This window comes from Ambystoma mexicanum, chromosome 7p (genome assembly GCF_040938575.1).
Source record: "Ambystoma mexicanum isolate Mex_15411 chromosome 7p, UKY_AmexF1_1, whole genome shotgun sequence".
NCBI lineage: Eukaryota > Metazoa > Chordata > Amphibia > Caudata > Ambystomatidae > Ambystoma > Ambystoma mexicanum.
In genome coordinates, this window is record NC_090939.1 from 632,416,801 (window position 1) to 632,440,909 (window position 24,109).

At 43.4% G+C, this 24,109-nt stretch overlaps 1 protein-coding gene across 2 annotated transcripts in view; it reads left to right on the forward strand.

The window, feature by feature from the left end:
- Nucleotides 1-24,109, forward strand: part of LOC138526210 (pyrimidine-specific ribonucleoside hydrolase RihA-like) — a 517,957-nt gene that overhangs the window by 486,837 nt on the left and 7,011 nt on the right. The gene's annotated exons all lie outside the window — the stretch shown is intronic.

The window sequence follows — 24,109 nt, forward strand, 5'->3', positions numbered from 1 at the left end:
TGGTCCTCCTTCACATAGCCACCGCCAGGGTCATGTAGCGACTGCTGTCCCCTGGCCACATAGGAAGAGGCTCTCACTGGGAAAGAAGTGATGACATCATCAGATTCATCACAGTACTCAAACACCAAAATGTATTGTGATGAACCCAAGGGCCTGAATCACTTCATCAGCGCACCAACGTTACTCCAAACGTAAAGGGAAGAAAGATGCAGACAAAAATGTAATGATTTCTCTATTCTACTCCTGGATGGAACACGTCCAATAAAATATCCCAAAGAAACACCACCAATAGCAACTGCTGCAAATACTGCAACGAGGAGGCACAAAGGAGATGCACTAAGAAACTGCCAACAACGTTCTAGTTGTTGCAAAATAAAGGAAGCAAGTCCAACAAAAAAAACACACCCAAACTAGAACTTGTGTGTGTAACAGTCGCAGCAGCAGCAGGTGTACTAGCAGTAAGTGGCAGTGGCAGTGAAACTGCAGGCAAGCAGTTGAATGGTGAAAGAGCAGGCATGAGATGAACCCGCATTGGGAGAACAATAGTGGGTGTTGTAAGTGGAGAAGTCATACAAGAAGGAGAAATGATCGGAACACGGAAGGAAGCGGCAATAACTTAAGAGGCAGCAGTGACAGATTGCACGAAACGGGCCAAATACGAAAAGGAAAAGAAACCGCAGGAAGGATTCTGAGAAATCCCTGGACGGTCCCAAGGTGGAGACGCAAGCAGTCTGAGCCGCAATGCCTAGTGCCGAACATAGACATGGTTCCAGAGGGAAGGCACCCGAAAAGGGGAGGTGAGACACCACGGAGCCGGCGGTGCTGAACATCCACACGCTTAGTGCTGAACATCCACACAGTCCCAGAGGGGAGGCACTGGAAAAGTGGAAGTGAGATACCATGGAGCCACCGAACAGCTGATTTGATTTGCAACGGACGGACTGGGGAAGGTGAGTTGTGGGAGCACCCAGCAAAAAGACCCGAAGGGAGATGAACAAGGCTATGTGAACAGCTCAGACGAGGACTATAACAGCTGGTATTGACTAGGGCAGGTGCAGTGCCATTCAACAGGGCGCTGGTGACCAAGTAGAAGCAGGCAGTACAAAGGGGAAATGGTTACAATGATTACACTTCAGGAAGGGTACTGAACTTCCATCTCGGAAAGGAAGACGGCATGCAGAAACGAACAAAGCTGAGACGGCTGACCTAACTCACAGACTTCAAAGCAGGAGGACACTAAGGTGAGCCGCATAGCACAATTACTTAATTGTAAAAAGAAAATATATTATTTCTGAAGACCGGCGGGAAATCTCTTTGCCAGCCCGAGTGACGGCTGAAACCAGGGCTTGGTAAAGTGATACTGCCAATCTTTTATAGGATCTTTGACAAAAGGGTGCCCCTCCCGTATTCCTGAGAGGCGGCAAACACCCCTTATATTCCAGTATAGGAACTAAACAAAAACATATCCCACTTCCCAAACCTCTCAAAAGTGGAAAATAATACACCAACAGTATACAAAATAAAAGTGGCCTGACCTGAATGAGGACCCTTACAGATGACAAAAGGAATCACTTGTAAGCATTCTAAAATAACACGCCTCCTCCTTGTTGCAGTCTTTGGAGGAATATTTAAAATACACTTGACTGGGTGCTGAACCAGGTTGTATTTGGCGGATGTATTAAAAATACCCTGCTTTTCTTCATCCCAGTGAGAAACCAAAGGGGGCATTATTTGGTTAGAGAGAAAACCAAGTCGCCCACAGCCAAAGAGGAAAGGGCTTACATGGGAATGCCTGGTCGCGCTCTGAAACACCTGTGTACGAGCATGATATAAATAAAATATCATATCATATCAATGCTCATCACACTACCACAGAAAAGACCAGTGGAAGGGGATTGTCCCACTTGGCAAAACCAAGATTAAGAGGATAACCAGTAAAGACCCAGGGAAGCGGATTTTCCCCCCTGGCACTGTAGGAACCTTCCACAACCAATTAGAGCAACACTGCAAGAAAGCAGCCAAGTACTTATTGTTTTCCCCTATAGTCGTTTCAGTAGTGTGAGGGGTAGAATAGGTTTTGGACACAGGACAGTGGATATTATTTTGAACATCCTGACAAAGACTGGTCCACTAGTTCGTTTTTTTGAGGCAGGGAAACCCCTCATAGAGTTAGGGTTAGTGAGGTGTTTTTCCCAACCCCTTTATTATTTGAATACAAGCATTTGTAGATCCACTAACTTTGTGTCTGTCTCCTTATTTCTGGTACCTCACAATATCGGGAGGATAGCTCAGCTGCAACGTGCTGGCCTTGGAAGCAAGACCACCCAGAGCAACACAGGTTCGATCCCAGGGTCCGTGCTTAGAAACCTCTGGGTATTAAGCGCATTATAAATAACATATCATATCCTTCCTAAATATGGCAGCGTAGGGTTAATCTGGGCCAACCAATAAGAGCAATTGTTAAAATATACCTTAACACAATAAACCGCTAATACACCACACATAATTAACACACTTTAATACCAGAACCCTGTTAATGTTACAATGTTTAATCAATTGTATAATTATTCCTGAAAATTACACCATGTAAACCAATAATTTCCATATCTCTTAAACCTATTTTGAAACTTCTTCACTACAAACTGCACAATTTGATACATCCACACAATACACACAAAAAATGACATATTGTGCAAATTTGATAGATCTATACAATCAGGCTGGGAGCATAGCTGAGGGGCAACGCGTTTGTCTTGGAAGCAAGACAGTGCATAACAACACAGGTTCAAATCCCGGGCTCGCAATTAGAAACTGTTCCCTGGTATTAAGCTTGTTATTATAATAGACAACAATCAAGCCGACACGTGTTTAGCTTAGAGGTCGCGATAAATCTTCTGTTGCCTCTAGTGAGCATTTTCCAGGCTATATCAATCCTTTTGACTAATACATTCATTAATCATAATCTTGATACCAGAAACAGCAAACATAAATAATGCACACAAAAAGCAAAAAAAGGAAAGAAAATCATCATCATTAATAGCAAGTTTTAACCTAGCACACCACAATGTGCATATAAACCTACATTTCCATAATAGTTATTCCATTAACAATGTACATACTGGATCCCACAAATGGCTCTGAAAAAACATAAGGACATATTTTTTCGAGAAAAAAAAATGATTCATTCTTCATATATGATTGTTTATCCCTATGTTATCCCTTTGGTGTCCATACTCCTAAAATCTCTAGCATCCTTTGATGTTGTGTACAAAACATAGCACAAACATCCTGTCTATTAAACCACTTTCATACCAAATACGTGTCAACAGCACCCTTCAAATAATCATTGATTATTCTGCAAATTAACTGTATTCAATTGCTCCATAAACCTAAGTACCACTCCTTGGTTTCCCATTACAAATATTATCATGTTCTTTTCTTTTCTAAAGTTCAGAAGCAATATAAACCTGAATTGCACATTTACTGTGGATATTCCTTCACACATAACCTAATATTCAACCCTTTAATCACCTTGCTTAACTATCTCTTCTCACAGTATCACCCCCGCCATGATAAACACATGGAATCAGCGTTCTGAGCTCCAGAGCGCCATTTATGAAAAACAATTTTTATAGTGATGGCCTTAGTAATAGAAAGACGACCAACAATCCTCTTTAGGCCATTGTAAGGTATAGTGATGGCCATAATCCTAGAAAGAGGACTCAACAGTCCTCATCCAGTCCTTCTAAACATGGTTATAGAAAGAGGACAACTATTTATAGTACTGGTCATGGTCATAAAAAGAGTGCCAACAAATCTCTTCAGGTCATTGTAAGGTACAGTGATAGCCATAGTCCTAAAAAGAGGACTAAATAGTCCTCTTCCAGTCCTTATAAACATGGTCATAAAAAGAGTACTGCTCTTTGGTTACGCGTTGATTTAACAAATCTCAAGTTGAGCATTGATCCATAATCAAAATGTATACTCTTCAACTGCTAGGGATAACTATTCCCTAAAATCTAATTATTCCAGTAAAATAATATGGGGCATATCTCAACAACCCTCCTATTAGAAACATGTGAATTTGAATCCTCAATTATTTACTGGTTATCTGTATTTGGCCAAAGTAATACTCGCTAAACATTCAACGAACATTCATCGTAAACTCATTTGTGCTGGGACTTCCAGCATTTCTGAACCCCTTAAGAGTAGATCTATATTGATTAATTGAGAAGATGATCATGGGCACCTATTGATTTCCACTCCCACAGTATGTTTTGGCCATTGCTTTAAAATGTCAATTGAAATCCACTGTTATTGACTTCATAATCCATCCCTGAGTTTTATACCGCCTTTTTTTTATTTTTCTTCTTGTTGATGGCAATGTTATCTAGTCATGTATAGCCAGTCCTTTTCAATACTGTTGACCCAAAAACGCATGTTACTCATGACCGAATTTAATCCTTCCACAGTGCTCTGGAAAAAGATTAGTCCTACTTCTTGCTGCTTTAACCTTTTCTCCAAATCTCCTCCTCTAGCATCCCGAATCTTCCTTTTTATACTGCACACACACATTTTCTCCAAGTTCTTCTTCTTTACTAAATTCCAATGGGCTTCCTATGGATATTTGATATCATTGGTTTTGATTTCTCTTAAATGTTCATAAATCCTCATTTGGAATGCTTTGATGGTGCTCCCAATATAAATTCTGCCACAAATGCAGGTAATTCCATACGAAACAAACCTTTTTTTTAACTTCTGTTAATTGGTATTTATAGCAACATTTTCTGTATTTATAAAACTGTTTATTAAGGTTATTCAACGTGTAAAGGTACAACAGTGACCCCCCCACCCACAGTTCCAGCTCTATCCCTATGTACTTAGCCCCAGGATCCTCCCTCCCTCCATCCTGCAGCTGTTCAGCGAACCGTCCTCCCCTACATAAAGTCCATGCCCCTGTTGAGCAATGGCCTCCTCATAGTTAAAATTACCATGTTACAGGGAGTAATGTCTCAAGAGGAATAAAGTTCTCACCATGTGTGACTTGACAAGTACCCTTGGCTGAGTTTCCCCTGTACCCACGTTCTCCTCACCTGAGCTTTCCGAGTCTATGGTTCCTTGCAGTCCTCGACGTGCCAGGTAGTCTCTCTCTCTTTTCTGATGCGTGGGCTTGTCACGGGGAGAAGCCACTGTGGCCGCTGGGTGAGAACAGCGGCACAGTGACCTCCTTTCCGGGACCAAGCCAGAAATTGCAGGGAAAAACCCGCAAAGGGGAAAAAACCCTGATAAGAGGTGTCAAGACTTGTCGGTGAAGGCCAGTTGTTCCCAGATGAAACGAAGGAAGCGAAGGATCTCCAACCACTGACGGGGGCAATCAATGTCCAAGTCCAACAATAGCAGTAGGCCTGAAGCGCAGGCGGAGAAGGCAGCGGCTGAGGAGACTGCAGTGGAGGTCGATAATGTTCCAGAAAAGCACTGCGGAGGAGCACGGAAGAAACCCTCACGCTGACTGGACCAAAAAGAGCAAGGTGAGGGAACAGGAGAAAAAGAGAGAGAGAGAGAGAGAGAGAGAGAGAGAGAGAGAGAGAGAGAGAGCCGGAGAAGAAAGCACAGCTAGTGCCGCCCAAGGACGGCGGCGAAGGAAAAAGGGAAACAAGTACGGTGTTCTGAAAAGCCAGAACCCCGGAGTAAAGTATCCAAGGGGAAATCCCCTGAGAATTTCCAAAGCGAGGTGTAGAGGAAGAGCGAAGGACCCAGAGTCGAAAAGTAAACAACAGAGGAGGGGTTGCAACGCAACGACCTGCCGGGAGGCGGGGATTTAAATACTCCCGGCAGCGTCGCGTCCCGCGTTCGGAGCCGCGGAGCGAAACACAGAAAAAGGACTAAAGTAATCCTCCTCTACGTCCTCTCAAACTCCAACGCGGAAGAAATCGCCAGTCGTGGTGATGACCGCGACTGCGAATGACACCATGCTCCGGCTTACCAGCCCGACCTCGTCCTCTTCCCCTCCCCCCTCAGACCTGCTCACCCCTGTTTCCGAGGACCTTGCCCGATGTCTTGTTACAATTCCTCAGGGAGGAAGGTCATCCGGGGAGGTTTGTAGATCGTCTAACTGGATGTTCCAGGCCAACACTTGCTCTCAGTCCCCTCTTTGCTCCCCAATTCCTGCACTTTCCCCTGCTCTGCTGCCACCCATCTGTGCGCGTCCGCCACCAACTGCACCAGAACTGGGCCTCTGGGACATTTCTAAGAGATTGCCAGCCTCCACCTCGCTAGGAGCAGCAAGAGGGCGGCCATTCTCTTCTTTTGATTCCTTTGGCTCCCCCCAAGCACCACCCCCAGCAAGCATACCTTGGGAGAGCAATCCATCTGGCACTCCAGCAATGCATTGACCCTTGACATTACCCCCTTGCCAGTAATCTGTTATCACTGTGCATGTCCATATCACGAGCCAAAAGTCTGCTGTTTGTTGCTCGGTTAAGTTGGTCTGATGTAGGATATTAAATTGAACCAACTTAAACCTTGCATTCCTGGAGACCTTTCTTACATTCCTGCATATTTTGCGCCATTCCAGCTCCTCGAAGGTGACTCCCCATTCCGTACCACTTCTCCTTGATATTAAGCTGAAGGAGGGTTCTGCTACTCTGCAGCGCTGAGTACGGTCTAGAGATTGCCCGCCTCCCATTTCCTGGGGCCAGGATCTCCTTTAGGATGGGGGCAGTTGGGGGCTTCTCTGGTATCCCCTCCCATTTGGCCGCCAAGGCGCTAGTCAGTCTGGCATAATTAAAGAACTTGCCCCGTGGCTATTTGATATTGCTCCGCCCATGTGCGGAAGTGCAACAAGATTCCTTCCTCAAATAGGTGTCCCAGCGTCCGACACCCCCCTCTAGTGCATTTTGCGACCCCTATGTCTCTTATGATCTCGGCCACTTTGACATCGGCTCTCAGAGGTGTATTCGTACTGTATTCCGTCCCTATCTTAAATTTAGTCTGTGCCCTCTTCCAAGCCTGCCTGACTACTGAGCTCGCCTGTTGCCCTCCATAGCGCATCAAGTCCTGTGTAATACCTCTTGGGTTTCCCATCAGCTGCCTGTCGATGCCCTCCTCACCACTCTCCCATTTAGTGGCATGCTGCAATTGGGCTGCCAAGAAATATAACTCAGAATCTGGGAGCGCCAGCCCCCCTCGTCCTTCCCTCTACGTAGGATAGTCTATTATACCCTGTATCGCTTCCCACCCCACCACAGGTCTGCTATTCTGCTATCTCGAAGGTATTTATAGCAAGATGAGAACAAGTAAACTGGGCCCCAGGGCCAAACCCTTCCCCTCCCTTCTCTCCCCTCTTCCCCTAAATGTATGCATGGATTACAGCATATATACTGAAGTATCAAATATCATCGGGTCCAAACCCACTGGGCATCTTTTACGAGTTCAGTCTGTTGTGGCACCATTTCGGTAGACCATTTGTGCATTCTTCCAATGTCCATATTTCTGCACATTTCTAGGGTGGTAAGTCATCAGATGAGGTTTACAATCCAATTTCTGATCATTCTCCTCCCCTCTTCCCCCCTTGCTCCTGTATCAGCAGGTATTTCGCCAGCACCCATCTCTGTACATCATGTAACAATTGGCTCAATAAGGGGCCTTTTGGGCATTTCCAAGAGACAGCCAGTCTACGCCTTGCCAACGATAGTAAAATAACAGCTAGCTTCCTCCTGGCAACACCCCAAGCTAACAAATCTGAGGTGTGCATTCTAACAGACTGTCCAATAGGTAATTCATTTTAGTAATCGCGTTACGCCAGAAATCCTGCACTATTGGACACCCCCAAACCATGTGCCAGAACCCCGCTGAGTCATCCCGACACCTGGGGCATGCATGCATGCAAGTTATCTGGATTTATCATATGTAGCTTTTGAGGGGTCATGTAAACGCGGTGTAGTTTATTGAACTTAGTTTAAATCGGGCCTTCCTAAACACCTTAGATGCGAGGAGGAGGTGTTATCCTGCAGTGCTGAATATAGTCATGAGATTGCGTGTCTATCTGTGCGTATATTCATTATCGCTTGGAGAATTTGAGTGATTGGAGGTTCCGCTGGTATAGAACACCACTTGGTTGCTTGGTTGTCAATCTAGCAAAGTTTAGGAATTGCCACTTGGGCATTTGAATTTTCTGGGCCCACTCAGTGAAACCCATACGGGTCCCCTTTGCTGCTATCCAGGCGTCTGCCCGCAGAGGCATCTCTGGGCTATAACCTTCACCTATCAGCAATTTCGTACACATTATTTTCCACACCTGAGGGATCACTTGCGTAACACTAGAGGTATGAGGTTTTCCTACATCCCTCCAGAAGAGTTCCTCACACTGGTCAGTTCAGTTTGTATGCACAAAATACACCCATTATTTTTCAGATTATTGACCAAGAAAACTGCAAAACGCCCATAACATACTGCCACCACAAAGAAAGAATAAAGTGCATGATGTAAATTTGTCTTCCACTGTACTTCAGATATTGAATGAGATAACAATGCAGGCTCTTTTTCAGTGAATTATGTTTCCAAGTGTAAACACTACATATACCATAAGTACTAGTAACTGATGCAGACTCCGGCAGGACGCTAATAGTGTAAGAGAACTGTTTCAGGCCATAGTTTGAAAGTATGCATGTTCTTGTGAACATTGGTTGAATCAAAGTCCCTCTAGCCCCCAGAAAAATAAAGCACTTTTCCTCTGATTTTGTACAACTCAGCCTCTATGCCCTATATCATGATAATTATTTATTCATGAGGCATGCTTCATCTACTGGCTCCTGTACTGTAACTTTGATTATCTCTTTGTGTCTTTATGCCTGCCATCTGCTCTCCAGTGCCCACCAACATCCAGCCATCAAGAGTACCTTGTGCTGATATTACATCGCAAGTAGTGAAAAATGGCTTCAACTAGAAGATGCTAATCCCAACTACAAGCCGAGTACCTATAGCATGTCACATCCGGATGGGCATGATGCATGGTCCCGGCTTAACAGCACCTACACTAATAAGTCAATTTGAGCTCCCAACCTTACCCTTATACCAGAGTTCTTTTTATAAATTCTTAGTTGGAGGAAAAGGCCAGGGCTGTTCTAGAGGTAAAATGTAATTGGGTGCAAGGCAGGCATTAAGTATATATTATTTCACAACATTATTTTAATGCCTATTGATACATTGTGAACATGGCCTTGTTGCTTTGGTGGCCATTAGCCTACACTTTAATATGATTTGAAGGTTTTCAGACCCCAACCTCTAGCATCATATTTATCGATGATAAGAATGAGCCAATCTGGCTAATTAAATATAGTCCTCTTTCCCTCTCACCACTGAGCTGAGCCATCTGTGTCCCTTTCAAAGCTGGGAATTCAGTCACAGAGAACAGCGCTACCACGATCAATGAAGTACTGGTCTCGACCGTCTGAGTACTTCATTCCTGCTAAGGCATCAACATCCACTTCTGGTTCTACTAAAGTACTTTCCTAGACTACATAGAAGTATCAGTGAAAAGCTGTGAAGGTCTTATGGTGTACTAATCGGTGGTCTGAACAAGAGTGAGTTACAGGTCCCGGGTTGTCAATTGATTGTCCGTCTATTGTAAACACAGATGAAGGGAATAATTAGTCACTCAAAAGCAATGGCACCCTATGTCGTAAAATGGTGAAGAATCACTTGAATTCCCATCACCTGCATACAAAGGTATGTGGCCGAGCATGGGCCTGCTGAATAGTAGGCACGCTGGGGTACGGCAGATGCTGTGGCTTTTCATATACTCAACCTTTTGACTTTTCCATTTGGAGGTGCTTGTGAAAACAGTTGTTTTGACTATATATGAATTTCCATCACATCTATTTGCTATGTTATATTCAAGCGAGCAGTTGAGTGTTGATCTGAAGCATGCAAAAGGACCAATCAAGGAACACTGGGGGGTCAGAGGGGTGCCCAAACCTGCAGGGCTGCCGTAATATGGAGGCCAAGCGACATAGAATATAGATTTGTTTTCTCTATAGACCAATTTCCAAAGACAACTACATCATCTCACTCACAAGCATGCTTCAGAAAAGCAGTCTGGACCATTGACGTTCAGGGTAGCCCTATTACTTGACAAACATGTGTCCCTTAATGGTGAATTCCTTTATATTGTTTTCGTCAACTTTAAATCATCCTTTAGTGGGATCAGCTGTAGAAAATGTTGGTCAACTATGTGTCCCCAGATTTTAAGAGCCATTATTTCACTTTACTTAAGGAAGGAACACTGCAGCTGTCAGATGGGGCCCAAATGGTGAATGTACTAAACCATTTAAGGTTAACCAAGGGGTGTGCCAAGGGTGCGTCCTTGCCCCATTATTAGTCACACTTTTGCTAAATGACTTGGCGCAGAAACTAAATACCTCCCTGCTCGATGCCCCCAACCTCAATGGAGAGAAGCTACTGTGATGAATCCTGCACAGTTATCACTAAACCAGAGTCTAGGATCTCATCCCATGTGGCCAGGGGAAGGCAGATGCTACCTGTTCCTAACCCTGGCGGTGGTATAATGGGGGAGGATCACATGGGAGGTGATGGCTGTCCTGGTGAAGTGGTGTCTCCTTTGGGAGAGATGCAGTATTCATCTTCTTGTGAGGATAAGTGTTTCTTGTTTCCCAAGTATCTGATGTTATGCTGTCATTGCACAAACCCCTCTCATGAGGAAACCCAGGAACCTTCCTTGAAACGTTATCTCGACAGAATAGGTTGCACACCTTGGGAGTTCCTAAATCTGATGTGATATCCTCTAATGACCAGGATTTTGTCTTCGGTGGAAGTCTTAGCCCTAATGTTAAGTCATACATCACTCCTATAACATTTGCTAACTCTAATAACATCCAGTTCAACTATCAAATAGAAATCAATGGTCATAAAAGGTCAAATCCATTATGGACTTCAAGATCCATAATGTCTGTGGTACTAAGATGAGGAAGAAGGACCAGGAGTCAATGAGGATCAAAAATGCCATTGAAGAAAATATGCGGTCTAGTTGTTGGGAAGCAAGGTTCCTTAGCAGGACCTTTAAATATGATGATGGAACACAGCTGTGTGGAAGAGGGAGAAGAAGAAGCAGGAGAGACTTTACTCTCCCAAGCTGCGACTTGAAGTTGGAGCGTTTGCAGAGGATTCCCAACTTTTATAGTCTCCCAAGATACATAAACATCTCACAGCGCCATCAGGCTGCCCCATTGTGGCAGGCATGGAGAGCATATCACAGCCACTTGGCAAATACATTGATTTTCTCTTGCAGCCTATGATACAGAAAACAAACACATATGTTATGGACACTACCCATTTCTTACAGTTATTCCAGCAAGTGAAGTACACCACAGGACTAATTATGTTTACCATCGACGTAAAAAGCTTGTAAACATCCATTCCCCATGATTTGGGCTTAGAAGCCATTGAATGGTTACTGCTTAACGAAGGTGAGATTGAAGCATCCAAAGAGTTCCAGTTCTACCAGAAATGCAATGTACAATTTGCCCATATGTTACTTAGGGTTACAGGATAGAATTAGTAATTAGGTAGTCAGATACCACTTAGATAACTCATTGAGAAGACAAGGTGGGTGTGGGATGTTTTCAAAACTGGAAGCAACTCTTAGCAAATGACTGGGAGCTAGTATGGGGAAAGAGGTGAAAGTCTGTGAACTAGGGGAGGGCCTTCGAGCAAAGACTGGAACTGAGAAAAAGTCAAATGTAGGCAAGATTGCTGACCAATGAGGTGGACCAACCCGACAATACCAGCCTAACCAAAAACCATTCTACGAGTTGCCTGTAAGGACATGCAGTGCACATAAAACCCCACTGACTGTGTAACTGAATCACCAATGGGAAGGTGGGTATCTGTTCAGTGGAGTGAGGGTAAGGGCTGAGGCCAAAGGCTTTAAGAACGTGTTTTACATTTGTTTGTATTTGTGCTCGAACTACACCCAGGCTGTCAGCCAGAGAAGACTCTTTCCTGCTTGCATTCAATAATCTTAATCAAGACCTTGGATTTGAGGTGTCAGTTTATCCTTCAGCCTTGACAGACACCAGTTGGCATAATGATTCAAAAGTAGTTCCTGGTAGCTGTTCATGTGCTTCATAGATTAATTAATTCAAGAAATGTATTGGGTGCACTCATACTGAACTAATGGTCTTTAAGCGCTGGGTATCTTTATAGAGAATGGAACATGCCCGGATGTCTAGCTAAACAGGCGTTTCTTTGCAACTTCCAGGAATTTCAAGCCCTGGTTAATAAAAATGCAGGTGACACATATTCTGCAAATAAAAGTTAGCCATTTCTTTAAAGCCACATTTCTGAATTAAGCAAACTTATGTACAAGTTGTTACATTTTTCTGATCTAGTGAAAGCCTTTTGATCCACACTCTAGTTTTCAAGTCTAAGATGATTGCTGTGTGAACTTAATTAAACCTTCCCTTTTCTTCTTCCTTGGTGGGGGGGCCTGAGGTCCTGGAAGGAGATACTGTGGGGGCAACCAGCATGACTAAAGGAGTGTCGTCATGGGAACAGAGTGCCGTGTGCATGCCCTCGCCCAGCACCACCTGTCTCCCAGTCCGACCCACATTCCATTTATCTTTAACCATACTCTAGGCTCTGTGAGAAACCTGAGGGCATCCTCACATCTACTCCCCTTGCATCCTCTTGTCAGGTGGCCAGGGAAAGGCCATTGCTTTTGAATCCTGGCTTTGGGGCTGGAGAAGCGAGGGAAAATCACCTGGGTAGAGGGTCCTTGTGGATTTGGGATGAGATGCCCTTAGGTGAGACGCAGTATCCAGCATTTCCGTTTCAGGAGGAACCCTCTATCCCAGATGCAGTTAAGGGGTATTGCTACCCCTGTCCCACTGACTAAGAAAATGTCAAGAGAAATTACCAATCTAGAAGCACTGGAAAGAGGGTAAAGAAGAAGATTTATGGGTAGGACAGGCGAGACATGCTATGCCCCTTCCCCTTCTGAGAACCAACTTAACTCTCCCCCGGCCTTTACGGACTAATGTGAAATAGCTCCCCTCAATTTTCCTCATTCAAGTTACTAAAGTACTGGGACGAGGAAGAGGCGACTAGGAGTAGTGAACACCAGTAGGTATTTTAACCAGTCTAGTACTGATACGAAGAAGATGACTATGAAAGAGCATCATTGGGGAAGTTAGGCATGTCCAACAAATAGGCTGCATAAAGGTCAGACAATTAAACCTACTGACCCGTACCTGTGGACTTTTAACACTCCAATGGAGTATAGAGGTGGGGCTGCACACCATGGAGGAGAGCATGGGAGGGAATGTGCTGGAGAGAAGCATGTCGGAGAAACCATAATTGAGAGCTGCGTGAGCCCGGAGGAGGAGAGAGACGCCAGGCTGTGTGCAGGCCACGAGAGGGTCTAACAGTCTGGCTGAGCTCCAGTTGCCGATAACTACAGCGGGAGCTGTGCTCTGCCTGAAGCCCACAGCTATCACAGCAAGCTGGGGGCGCGAGGGAATTTCTCGGTGGCAGCCGCGAGAGAGGCGAACCTGGACAGATCCAGGATGAACGAACAGAGAACCGGCAAAGCAGTAGAGAGTGGTCACGCACAACCAGTGAGTGCAATCCAGTGAACACTTCGTCCCGGGCCCCCTGCTAATACTCACACATATCTGAGAATGCCAAACAAACTGAAACAAGTGATCTGTATATGCTGAGTTGTCTGAAAGTAATTGGACACTGAATAATATATTGAATACTTTTGAATGCTGAATGAATTGAAAGTCCAGACAATCACCTTTTGGAAATACAATTTAAAGCCAAAAAAGTAATGAATACTTGAGAATAAGATGTTAAGCAAATATTGAATACCGAACTGAATGAAAACTTAGTGGGCAAAGCTACAGTCTGATGAAGGATAAATGGCAAAGTTCCCATTTGAATACAGCATACGAAATAAGAGAGCAAGTGTGGAAGTTTGCGAAAGAGCATGAAAGAAAGGTGGTGGATAAATAAAACCACCATGCCGTGAACTCTATGCATGAATACAGTGTGGCAAGGCCAACAACTGGGAGAGGATATGTGATGCATTGTGGCAAAGCCAAGGGGTTAACTAGGAGAAGCCAAGTGAATGTGGACCTGCACATAAAGCCAAGAGGCTGACAAGGAGAAGCTAAGTGAGTGTGAATCTTGACACAGGGGCAAATACAGAAGAACCTCTGTGGGCTGAAGAGCCTAGGGTTCCTGGTTGCGCAACCTTTAATGGGTGGACCGTGGGGTCTGACAAATGCGCTTAGACCAGGGAACCCTCCATTGCGTAAGTCAAAGACATTGTTGAAGTAAACCAAGAAGGAGTAATTTAAGTGAACTGTTAATTTAATCCAGAAGGAGTGTCAAATTAATCTGGAGTTGTGCTGAACATTAAAAGACTAAGTATAAGTTAGCAATTTGAAGTCTTGGGGAAGGGAACCCTGAGACTTGATGAACTTTAATGCTGCCCTGAGGACGGAGCTCTCAAGACCCTTTTTCTTTTAAACTGTATTGCCTTGAATTTAGGGAAGGGAACCCCAAGGGTTTGTGGAACTGTTTTGAACTTGAGAAAGGTAACCTCAAGACTTTTGTGGAACTTTCTCAAACTTGGGGAAGTGGAGTTGAAAAGGAAGCTAGGAGATGGAAACAGCTCAGAACTTTGTTTGATCACAATTTCTTTTATTGCTGACACCCCTCCACATTGTTTAGCTTTAGTTGTTTGGACACAAAGTAAATAAAGGGGTAAACCTGCACTCGAAATCCCTGATCCTTCAGGTAGAGTATATAGCAATCAAAAGAAATGGATCAGTGGAATGGGATGATGTTGGTTAGATTAGATACATATCAAATTTTATTCAAAAACTCATCACATGAAAAATTCATCTTAATGTCATAAAATTTCATAAAAACCATCGATCAATTCATACCTTCATACGTATCCACATACAAAAACACATTGAAACATACATGAATAAAACACCCTAGTGTACTTATAGCATCAATTAGTATGATTCCGAATATTTTCGGTTATCATCTTCTATAGTGACCCAGTCCATAGTATCAGGTGTCGTTGTGTAACTGGTATCAAATTTCACCAGATATCTCTCACAGAGACAACGTCGACACGTGTTTCGGTCAGAGACCTTCTTCAGGACGTCGGGCTAAGAGCAGATACTCCGCCCTGTTCTCCACGTATATGGGCCAGTGATAGATCTAAAAAAATAGTAATAAAAAACCATAATGTCATCCCTATTTCTTAAAGTCGGTGACAGAAAATGTCACAATGTGCTTAAATTTCATGAGCACATATGCCCTACTCACCCCCAGGTTTCAACTTGCGGGACGGTGAGTCAGGACAGCGGAAATTAATCCTCCACTGGCATCAATATATATGTTGAGCCTGTGGAACCAACAGAAACACCTCTCAGTCTCTGTCACAAAGCAAAACACATAGTGTGTCTGCCTATAGTATTACAACATGTACAATGATAAAGAATTCCAAGAGAAAAACACTTACAAGCACCTCGGTGCTGCTAGAAACTCCTCTAGCACAATGCGACCCAGGAACCCCTAGAGCCCATGTAAAAATTCGCAGGGTAATTTTAAATGTGTGTCAATCACAGGATCCTCCGTAGCACTGCAAAAGGAAACATATAATAGCAGTGTATCAGTGGAGGCGCGCTAACTTCATATCATATCATAATGGAAGATGACACATCTGATATTTCACCACATACAAGGAGTGATCCCGCTTTTTACTACCAATCTCTACATGCAGGAAATACTTGAATGTTAAAAACTTGAATGGTAAAAACTAACAAAGCACAACATCAGGGCTCTATGCACTATATATGTCTCAATACGGCGCCGCCCGTGTGATATTTAGAGAAAATGCCTGCTGTACTAGTGATAAAAAGACCTTCGTCAAAAAATCCCTTGTCAAAAAAATAGCTGCTACAAATGTTGCAATGCTAAACATATGAGGCAAAGTTCCTAGTTCGGGGCACGACGTAACAAGCGCCTCGTATCTATTAACCATGAGTAGGTCATACTCTACATCGCTTCAAACATGTCATACTCCCTAGTTCATAAATTACCTTCAAACGGACCGCACAGCCCCGTGTGTTGTGGGGAAAATATCCTACAGTCTGCACCTCCTTCGTTCACGCGTCGCCTAACACCAACAAAGTAACATCGTCTATGCGGGCTAGACACTATCAAAGGACTAACAATTATTCTGTGCACCCAACACTAAAAAAGGACTAAAAGAACTCAAAACAAACAGTCCATGCCCGCTACATGCAACAAACACTAAAAAGGGACTACAAACAAAGGGACTAGAAACGAAAACAAAGTCCAAGCCCAATCAACATAGTTAGAAAAAATGGACAAAAAACATCCGTTGTGATTAATAGCCAATTGGAAATTTGCAAAACAAGATAAAGACAGGAACCGGAAGGGACCTGGTATCCCTCCCTCATCTGTCACGTGCAACATGAAACATGAGCATTAAATACCTGATGCACTTCACACCCTGATAAAAAGGAACTGGGACCTACGGAGAATGTCAACACACAGGTACATACTGCATTTAGATATACATGTATTGCCGCTTACCCCTAATCAGTACATTGTTTTTATGATTTATGTAACATGAGGAAAGCCACTTCAAGAGCTTATCATAATGTACAGAAAAACAAATGAAATAAATTAAACAAAATAAATAAGACAATCATCTGTACGAATGTATTACAGCTTAACCCTATCAGTACACTGCTTTTATGATTTTTGCAACATAAGGAAAACCGCTTCAAAAGATTATCACAATGTACAGGAAAACAATGTGATGTAAACAAATGAAATAAATTGAACAAAATAAACAAGACAATCATCTGTGCAAATGTGCATTATCATCAAGCTCGTGTCACATGATGGGTGTCTTTCACGTACAGGCAATTCTATAATATTATATCTCAATTTTTAGTAACCAAATTGTTCCATTCTACTGAAACGTTCAGTCCCTTCTGGACTGTATTGAGAGTGTGTATCCATTTTTGTTCAGTACGATGTAATATTGTACCAATATCGCCCCCTCTCATGTTACTCTTAATATGTTGGAGTACAAACCACCTCATGTCTGTGTCCTTATGTTGCATCTTAGTAAAATGTTCAACCAACGGCTTATCTGCCACTTTGTTACGTATGCAGCTCCTATGTTCTGACATACGTTGTCTGACCTCACGTTTGGTCTTACCCACATATAGAAGTTGGCATGGATAACTAATAATGTAAATTACATGTTTAGTTAAACAGTTGGTATGGCAGTTCATCTTCCAGACTCTCTTGCCATAATGAAATTCCTTCTTAGTTTCAGTTAAAGGGCACACAACACATTTGCCACATTTGTAATGCCCAATAATGGGTGGCAACCCCCACTGATCATTAATAGTGGGTTCTCTTGTAGGCTCTCGGTAAGTATGAACCAGCCTTTGTTTGGTTACGTTTGAACGCAATCATCGGTTTTTGCAGTAATGATCCTGGATGTTTGACGTTTTTTTAATCTGGAGGGGATCAGTGACATCCCTCAATGAGTTTCATGTTTGGTTGAACCAGTGTGATACGAATATAAAATTCACAATTGAACATAGTTACCGCCAGGTGAGCTTTCTTGACCTTGTAATTAAAAAAACTGCGAATCAACTCATAACCACTCTCTTCAGAAAACCTACTGACAAAAATTCCCTATTACACTTTAACAGTTTTCACCCTGCCAGTTTACGACAGAACTTACCATATGGTCAGTTCTTGCGTATCAAGAGAAATTGTTCTGAGAAGGATGAATTCAAGTTCCATGCAGAACAGCTAAAGGATAGGTTGCAATACAGGGGATATCCAAGAAAGTTAGTGAAAGATCAACTAAAGAGAGCTAAAAATACTAATCGGGAGATTTGCTTGACTACAAGGGAAATAAATAAGAATGAACGCCTGGTATGTGTCACTACTTTTAATCCTGTGAGCGTGGATGTAAAAAGAATCATTAATAAACAGTGGAATTTAGTCAAACATCCAGGATCATTACTGCAAAAACCGATGTTTGCGTTCAAACGTAACCAAAATCTTAGACAAAGGCTGGTTCATACTTACCGAGAACCTACAAGAGAACCCACTATTAATGATCAGTGGGGGTCGCCGCCCATTATTGGGTATTACAAATGTGGCAAATGTGTTGTGTGCCCTTTAACCAAAACTAAGAAGGAATTTCATTATGGCAAAAGAGGCTGGAAGATGAACTGTCATACCAACTGTTTAACTAAAAATGTAATTTACATTATTAGTTGTCCATGCCAACTTCGATATGTGGGTAAGACCACACATGAGGTTAGACAACGTAAATCAGAACATAGGAGCTGCATACGTAACAAAGTGGCAGATAAGCCGTTGGTTGAACATTTTACTAAGATGCAACATAAAGACACAGACATGAGGTGGTTTGTACTCCAACATATTAAGAGTAACATGAGAGGGGGCGATATTGGTACAATATTACATCGTAATGAACAAAAATGGATACACACTCTAAATACAGTCCAGAAGGGACTGAACGTTTCAGTAGAATGGAACAATTTGGTTACTAAAAATTGAGATGTAATATTATAGAATTGCCTGTACATGAAAGACACCCATCTTTTGACACGAGCTTGATGATGATGCACATTTGCACAGATGATTGTCTTGTTTATTTTGTTCAATTTATTTCATTTGTTTACATCACTGTCATGATGCCTGCTCCCGGGGAGCCGGTTCAAGCCCTGCGTCCCCGAAAGCGGACATCCAGTCCCCAAGGAAGGACCCAGTAACCCCATATAGGGGCCCTTTGGACAGTGTCCTGGCGCCTATGGTGCCAGGCTCATAAAAGACAACAGTCCTGGCGCCATAGGCGCCAGGCTCATTATGGAAGTGCTTGGGTGCACTTACCTGATGCAGACCATGCTGCAGGATCCCGGCCTCCTTGAGGCCTGAAAGGAACTACTTTACCTGTGGGACTATTTACCATCCGGGCGTGGTCGGGGAAGGATACATACCTGATTGGAGGAAGGATACATACCTGGAACTTCTTCCAAGGCTATTTAAACCCCACCCGAACAGCCACACGTGCTTCGCGTTGTTCTGCATCTAGCAGCTGGACGCTCACCGTGTCTGCTCCTGCATCCTGACTTCTGCCACACCTGCCAGCATCCTGGATCACCTGCAAAGGAAGAGAAGAAGAGAACAGAAGAAAGAAAAGTCCTTACCTGCTAAATCCGCATTCCGGAGACATTTCGCCGACAATCCTGAAAAGGAAGACTTTTATTTAAAAGCTCATCGCGTCGATCGCTGCAGCGCCGCATTCCACTCACCTTTACAGGGCGCCTCCATGTTCAGCAGTGATCATCCGGATTCGCAGTCACGCCCCAGCGCCTAGGGAGAAAAAGACCAGAACAAAAGGTGAGAGAGAGAAGGGAATAAGGAAAGCTAAATCTCCATGTTAAGACTTACCTGTTGATTCATTCCCTCTTCATTTCGGGTCCGCGCCGCATCCTGGCATTTCCGGACCCCGGCCCCTAAGGGGAAAAGAAGACATCAGTGTTAATGAGCGAATGAAAAGACATTACCAAAAAAACGCTCATTAAAGACTTACCTGATTTCTACAAGGATTTCACCTCTCATCTCGGGTCGGTGCCTGTTCCCCGGCATTCCGTACCCCGGCCCCTACGGGGAAAAAGACACTAGCATTAGTACATTAATGCATGGACACAAGGGGAACCTCTTATCAAAAAACTTACCTGGAAGCCAAGCAAGTTGGGTTCTCACCAATCCGAAAATCCAGTGAAGTAACTGGATACCAACGCGCCCCTGCACCAGAAGCAGGATGGAGAGCTCGTCCTTCCAGACCCTAAGGTGAGACGCTACGAGGAATCACAGAAGGGTTTCGAGGAGGGTGAGAGGGGAAAGTGGGAGGCTGATTGCATTCCCCCGCCGACAGTTAATCCCCTATTTTCGCCTACAGAAGGATACTTCTGCGAGCCAGACAAGCCAGATTTGGGGGCCCGGTCCAGTCCGTCTTCCGAACCCTGCGCATCACCTTAGAAGAGGTCACAGCAGCGCAAACCAGCCCAGCGCCTCCGTGGGAGTCAGGTGAGCGTTACAATCACATTGTTTTCCTGTACATTGTGATAATCTTTTGAAGCGGTTTTCCTTATGTTGCATAAATCAAAAAAAGCACTGTACTGATAGGGGTAAGCTGCAATACATGTATATCTAAATGCAGTATGTACCTGTGTGTTGACATTCTCCGTAGGTCCCAGTTCCTTTTATCAGGGTGTGAAGTGCATCAGGTATTTAATGCTCATGTTTAATGTTGTACGTGACAGATGAGGGAGGGATACCAGGTCCCTTTCGGTTCCTGTCTTTATCTTGTTTTGCAAATTTCCAATTGGCTATTAATCACAACAGATGTTTTTTGTCCATTTTTTCTAACTATGTTGAGTGGGCTTGGACTTTGTTTTCGTTTCTAGTCCCTTTGTTTGTAGTCCTTTTTTAGTGTTTGTTGCATGTAGCGGGCATGGACCGTTTGTTTTGAGTTCTTTTAGTCCTTTTTTAGTGTTGGGCGCACGGAATAATTGTTAGTCCTTTGATAGTGTCTAGCCCGCATAGACGATGTTACTTTGTTGGTGTTTGGCGCCGCGTGAACGAAGGAGGTGCAGACTGTAGGATCTTTTCCCCACAATACACGGGGCTGTGCGGTCCGTTTGAAGGTCATTTATGAACTGGGGAGTATGACCTGTTTGAAGCGATGTAGAGTATGACCTACTCATGGTTAATAGATACGAGGCGCTTGTTATGTCGTGCCCCGAACTAGGAACTTTGTCTCATATGTTTAGCATTGCAACATTTGTAGCAGCTATTTTTTTGGCGAGGGTTTTTTTGACGAAGGTCTTTTTATCACTAGTACAGCAGGCGTTTTCTCTAAATATCATGCGGGCGGCGCCGTATTAAGACATATATAGTGCATAGAGCCCTGATGTTGTGCTTTGTTAGTTTTTAACATTCAAGTTTTTAACATTCAAGTATTTCCTGCATGTAGAGATTGGTAGTAAAAAGCGGGATCACTCCTTGTATGTGGTGAAATATCAGATGTGTCATCTTCCATTATGACATGATATGAAGTGAGAGCGCCTCCACTGATACACTGCTATTATATGTTTCCTTTTGCAGTGCTACGGAGGATCCTGTGATTGACACACATTTAAAATTACCCTGCACATTTTTACGTGGGCCCTAGGGGTTCCTGGGTCGCATTGTGCTAGAGGAGTTTCTAGCAGCACCGAGGTGCTTGTACGTGTTTTTCTCTTGGAATTCTTTATCATTGTACATGTTGTAATGCTATAGGCAGACACACTATGTGTTTTGCTCTGTGACAGAGGCTGAGAGGTGTTTCTGTTGGTTCCACAGGCTCAACATATATATTGATGCCAGTGGAGGATTAATTTCCGCTGTCCTGACTCACCGTCCCGCAAGTTGAAACCTGGGGGTGAGTAGGGCATATGTGCTCATGAAATTTAAGCACATTGTGACATTTTCTGTCACGACTTTAAGAAATAGGGATGACATTATGGTTTTTTATTACTATTTTTTTAGATCTATCACTGGCCCATATATGTGGAGAACAGGGCGGAGTATCTGCTCTTAGCCCGACGTCCTGAAGAAGGTCTCTGACCGAAACACGTGTCGACGTTGTCTCTGAGAGATCTATGTGAGAGATATCTGGTGAAATTTGATACCAGTTACACAACGACACCTGATACTATGGACTGGGTCACTATAGAAGATGATAACCGAAAATATTCGGAATCATACTAATTGATGCTATAACTGCACTAGGGTGTTTTATTCATGTATGTTTGAATGTGTTTTTGTATGTGGATACGTATGAAGGTATGAATTGATCGATGGTTTTTATGAAATCTTTTGACATTAAGATGAATTTTTCATGTGATGAGTTTTTGAATAAAATTTGATATGTATCTAATCTAACCAACGTCATCCCATTCCACTGATCCATTTCTTTTGATTGTTGTTTGGACACAGACAGACTTTTAAGTTGAACTTTCTGACTCAGACTTTCCTTAGTTTCATTCAGGTAGGAAATCCCACCATAGCATAGGGCAAGTTAGGTCTTTAACCAACCTGAAAATTGAGTTAATAAACCATTTTATTTGTGACTTTAAATCTGTTGTTTGTGTCTTGCTTCATGACGCATTCACAGCTCACTCCGACTCTAACCACCCACTCTGCTGCTAAAGTGCCATTTCTGGGCTAAGACTATGTAGTCTCACTATGTGGTGCTATAGCTCAACACAGGAGCCAACAACAGTGATGCTGAAGTGCCACCACCAGGCCAAGGCATCATAGCCTTTGTTATTAGCTAAAGATATGAGCCAAACCTGTGTAGCCTCCCTAAGTCACGCTCAATCACCACTTTGACCAAATGTAATGGTGTCACTAAAGCACTCCACTGTATCATCTCCCTCTATAACACTATGTTTGACTCTCTAGGTAATAATACATTCCCACCTTTGAGCCAGAACTGAAAAAAAGAGCTGTCTAGTATTTTTGCTACAAGGTAGCCATAGTCACTTCAAGATTTTAGTTGGTGTGTAAGCAGAGGAGTTTCTGTTTCACATTCCTCACAGCCCTCCTCTCTCTCACTCCCCAACCTTCTGTCCACATCCTCTCCCCCTACCTCTTCTATGCCCAACTACTTCTCCCCTACCTCCCCTATTGAATTAGCACCCATCCGGGGCCGTGCTAACCCATCTTGTGCTCCTGTCGATCTTTTTGCTCTCCAAATGGTCAAAGATGTAATCTCAATCACTTGCCCTTATCTCTCTGAGCTCTTTAACTTCTCTATATCTGCTGGACCCTTCCCTTCCTCCTTCAAATTTGCAACTGTCTTACCCCTATTGAATAAACCCTCTGCTGACCCAAACGTCCCAGAAAACTATCGCCCAGTTTCTCTCCTTCCCCTTTATTCGAACGTCCTTCTGCGGGCAGTCTTGGAATAGATCACTATATTTCCTCAAGGTATTCCTTGAGGATAATGGTCTTGGAGATCTACTCAATCTGGCTTCCATAGGAAACACTCAGCCGAGACTGCTCCCCAGCATGTCTCCAACATGCTCACGACTATACTCATCCTTTTAGACCTTTCTCCCACTTTTCACACTGTTGACTACTCCTCTCTCCTCTGCACGCTTCAGGACCTTGGGTTTTGCAAATCTGCTGTTGCCTGGATCAGCTCCTACTTTCAATAATACATTTACATATGCGGAATCATTCCCACAAAGGGTGCCTGTATAATAGCATAAAGATGAGAACAAATAGTGAGCCAGTTTGTGATGGTGTAAAAATATTAGGATATACATCAGGGACAAAACAAAGAAACACAATGGCCCTCATTACAAGGTGGGCGCAAAGGGATACCAGGCACCGGTAATGACACCGGTGCTGGTAATCCCTTTGCACCCCATTCCGAGGTCCCTTTGTGAAATTCAGGCAGAACTTGACCAATTGGCTGAGAGCAAACGACACCTAACTACCCTGACCTAATTGTATCCATTGGCAAACTAACCTGAAGTTCTACTTGCACCCTTTACCAGACTATCTGAATCAGCCTCTTCTTGCATTGGAATGTTCCTGGTAACTGAATATTATTACTGTATATATTATTGTATACTCCCTCAAGTATACCCACACCTGTATAACTTTGTTTCTGGACCTAGATCCGGCCGTGTATATATATGCCTACTGTATATTGTATATTGTATGATAACCTTGTACTGTTCCTACTTAATATGTACCTGTAACTAAGTTGAGCATATTCTTGTCCTGTGCGCCCTGATGCCCCAGGTTATGGCGCGCCCTATAAATAATAAACTAAACTAAGGTGCACATTTTCATGTGTTTAGATGTGTGCTGTATTTTACTGGCATTATTGTGGATTTATGAATTTTAAATTGTA